This window comes from Macaca nemestrina, chromosome 7 (assembly GCF_043159975.1).
Source record: "Macaca nemestrina isolate mMacNem1 chromosome 7, mMacNem.hap1, whole genome shotgun sequence".
NCBI lineage: Eukaryota > Metazoa > Chordata > Mammalia > Primates > Cercopithecidae > Macaca > Macaca nemestrina.
In genome coordinates, this window is record NC_092131.1 from 71,326,967 (window position 1) to 71,341,171 (window position 14,205).

Below are 14,205 nucleotides of genomic sequence, written 5' to 3' on the forward strand. Positions count from 1 at the left end.
ATAGTAATTTATTTTATCTATATGTTGCAATTTATTAATCTCTATGGTAGACCTTTAGGTTTCTTCCAAATTCTTGCTATTATAAACAATAGTGCAATAAATATTTTCATACTATCTTTGTGCATTTGTATCTATTTATATATTTTAATATATAGTATATTTTGGTATATTGACATATATATTTATATAACTTTTACATATTTTTATAGTTTTAATATATTAGTACAATAAAGTACATTGTTAGCTGTGGACTTGCAGGATCAAATGATATGCATGTTTTATATGAGAGATGTTGACAAATTACCTTCCAAAAAGTATGTACTGATTTTATACCCTTAAGATTTGAAACTTCTTATTTCTTCACACACTCTCAAACACATTATAAATCATTATTTGGTATATCTGTCACTGATATGTATCTCCCGTTTACCATCTGACCAATGAAAAATAGAACTGTCCTAAGTGCATTCCTTTGAATGTTGTAGGGATTGAGCATACTTTCATATCATTAGGCATCATTTCTTTTGCGAATTGCCTATTTTGTGTCCTTTATCCATTTCTCTTAGATTAGATTTTTAAAAAAATTGATTTGTAGGTGCTTATTATGTATTATAGATACTAATCATTTGACTATTATGTAGACTGTAAACAATTTTTCCAACTTGTCATTTGTCTTACCTATAGTGTCTTATACCTTTCAGAAGTTTGTGATTTTTAAAGATTGTAATTTTATATTATCTATCTTTTCCATCCTGATGTCTAATAATGTCGCATTAAAAAAAATTCTCTAGCCCCAAGATTATAAATATTTTCTTCTGGTAGTTTTTTACATTACAATTTTTAATCCAGCTGATAATTTTTAATGTGCAGTGTGGTATACAGAAATTAAATTTCATTTTGAAATGGTCAGTCAATTGTCCAAACACCACCTGCTGAAAAAAATCTATCCTTTACTCACTAATTGGAAATGCTGCCTTGTTTTGTTTTATTTTGTTTTTGGGGTGTTTTTTTTCTTTTTTTTTTTGAGATGAACTCTCACTCTATTGCACAGGCTGCAGCGCAGTGACACAATCTCGGCTCACTGCAACCTCCGCCTCCTGGGTTCAAGTAATTCTCCTGCGTTAGCCTCCCAAGTAGCTGGGATTACAGGTGCCCGCCACCACGCCCAGCTAATTATTGTATTTTTAGTAGAGACAGGGCCTCACCATGTTGGCCAGGCTGATCTCAAACTCCTGACTTCAAGTGATCCACCTGTCTCGGCCTCCCAAAGTGCTAGGATTACAGGTGTAAACCACCACACCCAGCCAATGCTGCCTTTTTCACATATTAAACTTCTACACATATACCCTCTAATTTTCCATTTTGATTCTCCATTTCCTATTCTGTTTCATTCATTCATCTATCTATAGCTATATCAGCATCATACTGTTTTAATTATTTTATCTTCAGAGTATTTGGGAAATATATAAAAATATACCTCATGGTATGAAGTTCAAACTTCTTGTCATAGTATGCAGAGCTTTCGTGGCATGGTCCTTCTTCATACTCAGATCTGCTCTAGGAATAGCAGACAGTTTGCAGCACTCTGGTCTCTCATATTCTCAGGGTTTTTCCATGCTCTTCCCTATTCCTGAAGGACCCAATCCCCAAACCTCCCCTAGAAACTATCCCTTTCCATTTAAAAGTGACTTCACATTTCACCTTCCCTGACCCTCTTTTCTCTATCATATGCTGAATTATTTCCCCACTCTTTTCTTTACATATGCTATATAAAATATCGCATACACCATCCTGGTTTATGAAGCTCATTTTCTATCTCCCTTTTCCCACCCCAAGAATATATTTCCTAAGGGTCATGTCCCGATTAGCTCTGTATTCCTTACACTTGTGTTTGGCACTGAGTAGAGACACTCAGTAAGTATGCTAAAAATGAATGGAAGTCGTCACACCAACATCATAATGATGCGAAATGAAACAGAGATGATAACTGAAGAGTTATCTTAGTCTATAGAAGATAGACTAACCTCTCTGAAGTTATGATAATCATCTTGATGTTTGATTAAATATTTTGAGGTCACCTAGTGACAAAAGTCAACAAGTTCTTCTAGCTATTACTCTAGTGATGTGGTATCTAAATGCCCTATGTTGATAATATAAACCTTTATATTATGACAAGAGAGTTAAGAAAATCATAGTGCATTATGTAGCCAATGAAAGTATCCCTTTCCTGCAAAACAGTAATGTCAGCATTACTGAGATCTGTGAGCTGTAACAGATATTCCTGAATTGGATGTGGCAGTTCCTTAGCCAAGATCTTCAATTCATGTGTGTTTTGGGAAGAATTTGATGATTCTGCTTCTGCTTTGATATCAAATAATATAACAAACATACAGTATGTGTGGTCCTTACATAGTGGAATTGGGCTTTTTCTATCCTGTATGTATAATTGCTTCTAGAGCAAATTGACATTCTTCCTGTGATGCCTTTAAATCTGGACATGCTGTTAGCCAAAAGCCAGAGAGCTCTAGTCTTAGAGATGGAAATATTGTAAAAACACAAAATAAAAAGCTCCCTGTTAATTTTTACACAGAGCAAGAGCATTTCATAGCCTTGGGTTAAACGAAAGAAAAAAGCAAAACAAAAAAGAAACGAAAGAGAAGAAAAGAAGACAAAAGCCTTTTAACACATACTGTGTTAATTTTTTTCCCTAGTCAAAGAAGTTCCTTTTGACTTTCTTTGAGAGCTACTCCGTTTTCAAAGATGTTGTCATTCCTACTCAGGTGCATAGAGGCCAGTTTGGCCTGTGGCCTGCAGGGAAGATAGCACTAGTCAATTTTGACTGTTGACATAATTAGGAGAATTCACCTCTCCTGGTTTTTCCTATCTCCTCCAAGTTAAAGGTTTTGAGAGCTCATCCTTTTCTTTTATTTAAAATTAAAGTCTGTATTTTTAGTGGAGACGGGGTTTCATTGTGTTAGCCAGGATGGTCTCAATCTCCTGACCTCGTGATCCACCCACCTCGGCCTCCCAAAATGCTGGGATTACAGGCGTAAGCACCGTGCCCGGCCTAAAAAAATACAAAAAAATTAGCCGGGCATGGTGGTGGGCGCCTGTAGTCCCAGCTACTGGGGAGGCTGAGGCAGGAGAATGGCGTGAACCCAGGAGGTGGAGCTTGCAGTGAGCCGAGATCGCACCACTGCATTCCAGCCTGGGCAACAAAGCGAGACTCCGTCTCAAAATTAATTAATTAATTAAAGTCTGTTAATACACTTAAAATCTTCACAAATCTCCCATTTCCCCGTTAAGAAAATGAAACAGTTCTCTCCACCATTCTTAGAGATGCAATTCCTCACCTCTCTGCTCAGAATTCACTTGCTTTCAACAGACATGAGTCCAAATCCCGTTACTGTTTCTAACATTCTTTTTCTTCTTAAAAAGCATAGATACATTGTACTTTTTAATAAAAACCATGTCTTATGAAAGACATGGTTTTTTAACACAGCTTTACAGAAGTGAGGTTAAAGCTTAAAAAGAGAGGCATTCCAAATTCCAGGTAAGGATTTCTATTATAGGGAATCCTCACACTTAGCTAATTTTCACAAAAGAGGCTGTTTTCTATAACATAGAAGAGAGAACTCATAGAAAATGAAGGCAGTGAAGAAATATCACTGTTGCGAGTACCTTCATCATCACCACAACTTTTCATCTGTCTCTGGTTTGACAGAAATAAACTAATAGGTCCATCTACTGTAGTAGAGTGAGCCCAGAAGACATAAAGATACAGCCTAGTTAATTAGCTGCCTTTAAAACCAATAGGGTTGGTTTTGTAAACTCACCTGGCAAACAGTGGCTGGTATCATGGTATTTGCCATGTGTCCATGCATCATGCCTCACTTCCCTTTACCTCAGAGCATCTTATGAAAGTTGGCCTATCTCTTTTGTACTTGTCATTCCTTTAAAAAGAGTGATTGAAATGTTCACAGGTGGGTGAGGGGACTATACATTATGTCAGTGTAAACCCAGGACAGTCTTCCCATCTCTACTCCCACTCTGCCTCCTCTGAAAGTGCTCAATGGTTGTTCTTCCTGAAATAAGGCAAAAATAGGAGTTAAACAGAACTCAAGATACTCTGGTAATGTAGGTAGAGAAAGACTTAAAACTAATATTTATTTTCTTCAGTGTACCATGAACTATGCTAGGATTTTTTTTTCATACATTTTTATCAACACAGCACTATTAACACAACATAGAATCCTCATGCCCATGTTTTGTATAAGGTAACTGAAGTTAAATAACTTACCCAAAGCCACGCAGGTATAACCGTGGTTTTTCCGTTAGACTGTATTTGATCTTTCAAAATAATCAAATTTTGTTATTTATTGGCTGGAAAGAAGACAATATGGAAATAATGGCTGTAAATGGCTAATCTTTAAATGGCTATTCTGAAGTCTTTGATATTCCTAGCCTCAAATCACACAGCGACTTAAAGCAGCTTTATGTCTTCTTTAAGTAATGTACGAAAGCTCTGAGACCAGTATATGTTAAGTCAAGCAAATCTTGATGATTCTGAGGCAGCACTACAAAGCTCTGGCAACTCAAGACTCAATCTAATCATTGCCCCATCCTTTGTAATTAGCTCTGTATTTCTGATAAGTTCATGGTTTTCAGTCAGTCAATTTTCATCCTGTTTGTTTCTTAGCTCTCTTATGTGAAAAATTCTTGGGCATTGGTTTGCTCAAGGCAAATAACTAGGAAACAACTAGGTCAGATTAAGCTTAGCTTCAAATGAGAAACATGTTGATTGCTGGTGCCTTCAGAAATATGGTATTCTTCAGAAAGAATTGCTGTAGAAAATATGTGGTTGCATTTGGGGGGCATTTGAACTGTGTTTTGTTTCACGATTTGTTTTCTGTAACCACTGATGCTGCCCCAAGTATCATCTTACAATCAGACCACTTGGTGATTATAATATTTTCTAGTTAAATGACATTTAAGGCCTCGTTTTATGAGCTCAAGCATAATTGGCTAATTTGGTAAACTCCAGATGTGTGAGATAATGTGCCACTCATTTAAGTGCCTTTCAGACGGCACAAATGGCACAGCCCCAGGAGGTATAATCACTCCCTCTTGTTTTCATTAAGAAGGGGAATGAGTGGCTTGTGACACAGACAAAGGAAGTGGGATGCCCACAGCTCTACAACTTAGTAAGATTTGGACATTTTCTTTTTATCAGTGGACTCACTCCAAAGTGTTTGGCTCAATTCAATGTCTTAGTAGGTCTACTTTTTAAAAAGTGGTTTACCTAAACTAATATGACTGGGTGGTTTTGAAGCCATGAAAATAGGCTGTCTGAAAATAGAAAGACCTGTCCCTGTAGAAAACCCCCCTGAGTAAAGTAGTCTCTGGAAACCGTCCCTCACCCTCATGTGGAAGTGTGGGTGCGGGGGTATTGGTTTGAAAAAGCAACGGAAGAGCTGACGCTGCCCACAGCCGGGAATCTAATTACTTGACCAATCAGCATTCTCCTCCTAAACTTTCAACTTACAAAATTCCAACTTCATGAAGTCCAGTAGTTGCTGCTGCTTTTTCTCTCCCCTCTCAACTCTCCTGCACCATCTAACAGAGACCAACTCATCCACCCAGCATTGCCAAGCTGGAATGCAGTGGATGATTCTGGCATCACTATTTCCTGATCCTGGGACTGGTTGCTTTTATCAGACTATAGATCCAGTGGAGTTCACAGCTGGCTGAGTCTTCACTCAGATGAGGTCTACATCTCAGACCCCTGAGCAGATAATCTGCCATACGGATTCATTTTGTGTCGATTATTGGGTGTTGATTGAGTTTGTAAGCCTGGTTTGCCCAAGTGAGTTCCTTTTATGGTAGGCACCAAATGTGCACTGTGACTTCTGTGATGAGTTCCGTGAGTGGTGCCTTGACTGCCTTCACTCCCCTTCTTTTTGTTTTAGCAAAGAGGCCCTTCCTGGTACCCATTGGACCTCCCTCGAGTGCTCCCTTGTTTTTATGTGGTGATGACAAGGAAAGCAGAGAGTCCCAGCTGCTCTTGCTCCCACACTGCCAGAGTTCAGCCATGGCCTGCCTGGGCTTTTAAATGATGCTACAGCAAATTTCCTCTTTAGTTAGAAAAAAAGGGGTTGGGGGTTGGGGGACAAGAAAAAAATAATAGAATATGTTAGAATTTGGAGAATAAACTATAGCAAATTTATCTGGCATGTCTTAAAAGCGATGGACCTAGGTCTAGAATATGGCTTCCATAGGCTGAAGACATTTTCTTCTTCCAAGTCTTCTCCTGATTCGGAAAGAAAATATGAGAAGAGATTATCTTAATTCAGGCATGGATGTACTACTATTATTCTTAAATAATCTGTGTTTCTTTTAAAATGGTTTGTTAACTTTGGTATATCATACTCATACATTTTAATTGATTTTTTAAATTGATATAATTGTACAGATTTAAGGGGTATAGAGTGACATTTCAGTACATGCAATGTATAGTGATGAAATCAAAGTAATTAACAGATCTATCACTTCAAACATTTATCATTTCTTGTATTAGAAACATTAAAAATCTCTCCTAGCTATCTGAAAGTATGTAATATATTATTGTTAGCTATAGTCATCCTACAGTGCTGTGGAACACTAGAATTTTTCATCCCACTTAGCTGTAATTTTGTGCCCATTAACCCACCTCTTTATTAAAAAATGAAATAAAATAAAAATAAAAATAAATTTAAAAAGCTCTGTCACCCAGGCTGGAGTGCAGTGGCATAATCTCACCTCACTGCAACCTCTGCCCCCACCCCCACCCCGTTTCAAGCAATACTCCTGCCTCAGCCTTCTGAGTAACTGGCACTACAGGTGCCTGCCACCACACCTGGCTAATTTTTTATATCTTTTGTAGAGACAGGATTTCACTATGTTGGCCATGCTGGTCTCAAACTCCTGACCTCAAATGATCCATCTGCCTTGGCCTCCTAAAGTGCTGGGATTACAGGCGTGTGCTACCACACGCAGCCCTTTAACCCACCTCTAACTGTTCTCCCCTTCTCACTACCTTTCCCAGTCTCTAGTAACCATTATTCTACTGTCAGCTTCTATGAGATCAACTTTTCTATCTTCCACATATGAATATTCATAAATTTTTAGTCATCAAGTATATGTAATATCTTTTTACAGAAAGGTTATGTTATGTAGCTAAGAACTTTACATTGAGATTATTTAGCAATTCAAGGTTGAAAATTAAAGGATGAAGGGTCAGGAGAAAGAATACCAAAGAAGAAAAGGCAGTGACTTATTTCAATATTTTTGAAAACAACAGGCAGTTGGACCATGGATACATTATTTGGCTTTTCTATCTTATCAGATTATTCCGTACTACTGCTAAGCCACACAGTTGCTGGCGGAAGCTGTATTGGGTTGTAAAGTAACAGTTACTCCCCAGTCTTCACAATCAGGGAGCAAATGATGAATCTGCAGAGTGCTCAGAGGGCGGCATCCCAGGGCTTCGATGGCCCAGAGTTCTGTTTCCTTTTCTAAATCAGAGGTCTTTTGTTCTGCCACAGAGTGACCTTTAAAATGGTTTCAGCTCCTAGATTTCCCTGCTGTCATCACCACAGACTGCTAGCTGACACTCACACTCCGACTCCCCCAGCCCCTCTCTCACAATGCTTTCCGACTTACTGACTGGCCTTTGGCAAGGATTTAACTGTTGCCAAAGAGTAAGTGAAAACGTTTGCAGTGATGTCAGCCCGTCAGCAAGGCCTGATTAAGAGACCAAACACAGCCTCCCTCAGCGTGTGGTGCTGACAAGAAGGCAAGGAGGACCAGTTGTTTGTGTGGAAATAGTTTTCTTCTAGGAAGGTTGGTGTCTTCAGTTCAGAGCCTGAGCTCCCATTCCGCATGTTTGTGGAGTGTTAATCAAACTGGAGGGGAAAGGTGGGATTCCATAGCCAATGGGGTATTTCCCATTGGAAATATTTTTAGGCCTTACTTTAAATTTATTCTGGCTTTCTAATGGGCTGGAAGTACAGTCACGTTATTGGGAAAGTATGGCTTTACCAAAACCAAAATCCTTTTTCTAGTGGTGGTTAAAACCGAACATTTTCAAATGAGATGGAAAAAGAGAACTTCCTAAAAGCACTTTTCTACCTGTGCCTGATTATCTTATTGTAGAAAATAACTTAGGCATGATTTGACATAGACAAGGTTAAAGGAGTTCATAGTTTATTTTCGTCAATGACTTAATGCATTTTTGACTGGTTTCATGATTTTAGCTTTGCCTTTCCTGCAAGTCTTCCAGGTGGTTTGGAATTGGAGGAAGGGAGGAGATTCTGATAGTATTGTTTAATAGTCATTAGATTCAAAACCACTGTTACCATTTTGGTCCTTTATTGTTTGTGAAGTGTCCATGTATATGACCTCCTTGGTCCTCATAAGAGCCCTAGCAGGCAGGAGGATGAGGAGTACAGTTCTAGTTTTCTGGTCAAGAAACAAATAAGAGTTGTTAAGGGACTTGCCCAGCATTCCACAGCTGTATTTGTTGGGGCTGGGATTCATCCAGTGTCTTCCTCATCCTCTATCATGCTGCCTATTTTGTCAATAACAAAAGAGTGGTACTAGCAATCACAGAAGTAGCACCTCACGTTTACACCATTCCTTCTTTGAGTTCAAAGCCTTGTCACGTATCTCATCTCAGTTGGCTGAATTTCATCTAGGGATGGTATGACTGCTGACAATGTTTCTGGTCTATGTACAAGAAAACTTCAGCAGAAAGGGGTTTAGTGGGATTCCCAGAAAAATTGATCGTGATATCAACACTCAAAGAATGCAGAGGTTTAGTTTGTTTTGTTTTGTTTTTTAAAAAAAAGTCTTAGGCAAATGGAATTAGATTACACATGTCTTTTGACATGTGGCACCATCATTCTGAGACCGAGGTTTGGACCTGTGGTCCTTAGGACAGAACCATCTCCAAAGGGTAGTTACCAGACACAGTGTGAGGTTAAGACTCACTGAGTGAACTTAACTCGGTTATTTCACCTGCGGGTGTCTTGGCCTATCTCAAGATGAATTGGGTAATAACCAGGAAAACTTCATGAAAATTGAAGTAAGGCATTTAACCAAAGTTCCTTAGATGAATTGTCAGATGGGAGTGAAGAATCATCACATGATTACAATATATGTTGAAATATATAGTCACCAAATCCTAGAGAAAATGCCAGCGTTATACAATGGCTTGGTTGTCCTGCTGATAAATAGTGTTTGTCACTCTCTTTGTGTGGCCACAGAGAACTCAGAGGAAAACAAGATACCAAAAAATCTAACATAGTCACAGTCTCAGTGATGACAGAAAATGAGATAAAGTGTTAGATACATTTTGGAAACTCTTAAAGAGAGGTTGTGAGTTTATTGTTAGATGAATTAGTTTTTTAAATTTTTTTACATAAAACCTCTCCTATATTAGAAGAATCAAGAACCAAAAGGAGAATTACCATTTCGTATATTATACATTTTCAGTGAACGGGTCAACATACATTTTGAAATTCAAATAATAAAATTTCCAGAGATTGACACTATTTGTAAAGGAACGAAAATTGAAAGAATGTTGCGATATAACTCATTAAGCAATAAGACATATTGATAACTAAAGACCTGGCTTCATGTGTAAAATAAAATATGTGTTACATTTCAAAAATGTTTCTTAACTACCTGTTCACTCCTTAACCCCATGAACTGTCTCTGTCTACAACCTTGTGTTCATACTGTTCTCCCAGAGCCTACCACAGACCTTCTGTCTTTTTCCACGGAATCTGAGATACTGACAAGTATAAGATATTATTTCATTAGAGAGAAAAATGCCGATAATTAAACTCTTTACAATGATTTGACAATGGATGTGGGTGATGAGTAAGAAGAAATTTCAATGACTTTCTAGTGTTTGGCGTTCCAGAGGCACCTAGCTAAACAATGCCCAAGTTCCTGATCCATAGATATTATATGATGATAAGATTTTACCACTAAGTGTTGGAAAAAATTTTACCGTCTGGTTTGAATCTTTCAGGCTTTATTTTACCCAATATCATTAGATACCTCTTATGTTCCAGCCCTTCTGGAACAATTATAACTCCTGAAACAATTTTTCTATGCATATTTCTCATGCATATTCATTAGCCAAGAATGTCCTTTCCCTTCTTTCCACCTGTGGAAATTCCAGTCATCCAAAGACGTCCAGCTCATGTGCTGTTTTCTCTTTGATGTCTCTCATCATCCAAAAGGGAAATAATTTCCTCCTTCTGTTCTCTTGTAGCACTTTGTTCCTCTATAACAACACTTATCTTGGGGATCAAAGAGACCTGGATTAGAATTCCACTTAGAAGTTTTGGGACCTTGGACAAATTACTTAACCTCGTTGTACTTCAGTTTTTTTCATTTGTAATATGGAGACAATAACCATACTTACTTTATTGCGTTGCTAGCACTCAGTATTAATATATGGCATATAAATATACACATAATGATTGTTAGCTAGTTTTATTTTTAGTACCTTATATTGTAGCCAATTACTTGTAACTATTCATTGTTATGTAAATATGTAGAACTCTGATGAAATAATATTTGGGGCTCTTATAGTGTATCACATAGTTCTTTATATATAATCATATATAATCATCACCCAATTTGTGTTTGTTGAATTTAATTAAATAATTACTAGTTTCATATGCTTAGCTATTCTGGACATATTAATATTAAAAAATGTATAATCAAATCAAAACAAAGAGCAAGAAAATTTATGACACCCATGGTATCATTAAGACCAAAATTCTAAACATGATAATTTGTCTATAACCCCAGAAGAGTAACATCTTTATAACAATCTCAGGAAAACAGTAGAATGATTTTCATGGCCATGCAGGTGTGTGAAGGTGAGGCATTAGATTTTGGCATGTAGTTTTTAGATTTGGGCACTTCACCGCTGGCAAATGATGCTGACCGGCACTGGGAGTAGTCTAATTAGGGAAACTGTGAAGGCTGAGGAAGACCAAAGTGAAATGCAAACTGTCTGCTTCCATTTCTTTGAACGTGTTCTGTCTTCACTACTGTTCTCCTTAAAGCACTTCCTGTCTAGAGTTGAATAAGCAGAGGGACAAAAACTGTATACATAAAACTCAAATACTCAAGTAGATTAAAAAATGAAGTAAGTAAAAGCAAAAGAACATTTGAAGTGAAATAAGAGGCAGGTTGAGTTAGGATTTTGAAAGATAATATTATAGAGACTCTTGGTTTCAGACAGCACAGAGTGGCTTGCATCAGAAGAACCCTCCTGCTGAAAATAACAGTAAGCAATAGACAAAATACACAAAACTACTTTTGAAGGCATTGGAGAGCTACCGAAGCATGCAGAACTGATGGGAGGCTACAAGACCTGAGTGAAGGAAGCCTAGAGAAGTAAGTTCTACTTTCACCCAGGCTTTTTACCTAAAGGCTTTGCTAAGTCTTGTGGGAAGTGTTGGGGGAAGGAGTCAAAACCACCTCTGGACTGAGGAGGGGGTTGTAGGTTGGTGTTCAGGGATGCCAAATGTCTGAGACCTGAGAAGTAAAGATCCTGGTGAAGAGGGAAACTGCTAAGACAAGAGCCCAAAGATCTATATGCAATTTCCCCTTGAGGCATTTGCCATCTCTTGAGCCACATATGAGCAGGAGGAAACTCCAAGAAACCCAGGGGGAAACACTCCAGCAGTTGGAAAGCTATAGAGATGAGCAGAGACTTCAACAGCCCCTTGATGCTGAGGAGGCAAGGGTTGGAGTTCAAGTCCAGCCAGGTGGAAGGGCTCTGTAAGCACCCCAGGTGTTCAGTTGAGGCCCAGAATGTCCACTCCCAAGAGTAAGAGCTCTGCCTTAGGAATAGGGACAAAGCATAAATACGTTGTCGCTAACAAAGCCTAAAACCCACCCTCAGCAAAATGAAGGTGGTTTTCTGTAATCTGTCTGCTTGCTGAGAAAAAAATGATTCCATCTTTGGAGGAAAGTACCATCATCCAGGGGCTTTTCAATGTTTATGCACAACGTCCTCTACTCAATAAAAAATTAGAGGGTCTTCGAATAAAAAAGACCAACTAACTAAACACCAAGAGAAGCAGAGACAATAAGTCATTCAAATTTTGGAATTATCAGACTGAGACGTTAAATTTTTTTTATTTTTACTTAGGTAAAATATACATAACATAAAATTACCTTTTTAAGCATTTTTTTTAGCATACAGTTCAGTGGCCCTAAGTGAAGTCAATGTCATGCAACCATCAACACTATGCATCTTCAGAACTTTTCATCTTCTCAAACAGAAAATCTATACCCTTAAACAATAATTCCCCATTTCTCCCTCTCCACAGCCCCTGATAACCTCCATTCTATGTTCAGTCTCCACGAGTTTGACTACTCTAGGTATCTCATATAAATGGAATCATACAATATTTGTTCTTTTGTGACTGACTGGCTTATGTCCCTTAACATAATGTGCCTTCAAGGTTCATCTGTATTATAGCATGCATCATCATTTCCTTCCTTTTTAAGGCTGAATAATATCCCATTGTACGTATGCAACACATTTTGTTTATCCATTCATATCCAGGTGTCAGTGGACCCTTGGGCTGCCTCCACCTTTTGGCTATTGGGAGTAATGCTGCTATGAACACTGGTGTACAAATATCTGTTGGAGTCTCTGCTTTCAGTTCTTTGGTGTATATACCCAGAAGTGAGATTGCTGGAGCACATGATAATTCTATGTTTAATGGAGAATGACTTTTTTAAAAAGCTATAAGAATTATGCTCAAGAAAGTAGAAGATGGAAAATTTCACCAGAGACTTGAGATCTGCAAAAACAAACTTTTTTAAAAAAAAGAATTCAAATGTAAATCCTGAAAATGTCAGATTGATGCAAAAGTAATAGCAGTTTTTGCCACTAAAAGTAAGACTTTTAATGTTTTATCCTTCTAGTATTTGCTGGTAGGTACTCAATATTGTACTTAGTTGATCAAGTTATTTGAGGAATAATAATAATACATGTATTTTTGGTTAGAGAAATAACATTTTTAAAATTTTATTTTAAGCAACTAAAACAATAACTTACCAGGTGCTGAGTGCTTTGCTAAGTGCTCTAACTCATTTAGTCCTCGCAACAATCCTATAGGGGAAGAACTACAATTCTTCCTGTTTTATTGATGAGTCAGCCAGGGTCAAAATGTTTGTGTCACTTGTCCAGTTTCCCGTAGGTTGTAGGAATTTTAACCCAGGTAACCTGGGTCCAGATCTTAACCTCTATTTTAAAAGATAAACTTAAAAAAACATAAATTATTCTTTTTTCACTAAGTGGCTACTTTATAGCTTTAGAAAATAAATGGAAAACTGAGAAACCAAATTGGTTGGTGACATCAGTTAAGGCGCTAAACTCTTCTTATAATATGACCTTTACATTTTTTTCAAATGTTTCTTCAGGATGCCAGGGCACTACTTGATATATTTTGGCATGGGCTCTGTTATGCATGTTTGACATATGAGAAACACCACCATGGTGAATAGAATGTTCCAACTTTCTCCTTAAACTCCAAATTGCTCAGGGCCACAAGATACAAACCATGGGTTTAAGTTTGACACCCTCAATTTCCTTCTTTCATGTTTGTGGATCTCATTCTCAGAATGCTGGCACTTTACCTTTCTACATTCTTGTCTTCACTCCTTCCTCTACCCCATCATCTGTCTTAAACGTTTGATCTTTTTGCTACACCTCCTCAGAGCATGATGGCTTTTGATGGCACATCTCTTCTCCAGTGATGGGGCATTCCTGGGGAAATCCATCTTCTTTCAGCCTTGGCAGGGAAGATCATACATTTATTGTATAGAACAAAGGGAGTATTCATTCAGACCTGAAGATTCCCAATACATTTGCCTTTAGCTCTCTTGTCCTCAAACTCTTTATTCACCCAGGTTACATTTCTAAGTCCCTCATATCCTATTTTGATCTCATTTGTTTAATCGATTTTTCTTTCTCTCTCTGTCTCTCTCTCCCTATTAGAAGAAAAAGAGCTGCTCATTTCAGACAGAAGATTAAAATGAACAGCTCCTTTTATAATGCTGGACAATCTCATTATTAAATATTTCTTAATCTCTCTGGTGTGAGACATAGTTCCCTGAAGT

At 37.8% G+C, this 14,205-nt stretch overlaps 1 protein-coding gene across 2 annotated transcripts in view; it reads left to right on the plus strand.

The window, feature by feature from the left end:
* LOC105477999 (solute carrier family 25 member 21) overlaps nucleotides 1-14,205 on the plus strand; it is a 518,216-nt gene that overhangs the window by 365,335 nt on the left and 138,676 nt on the right. The gene's annotated exons all lie outside the window — the stretch shown is intronic.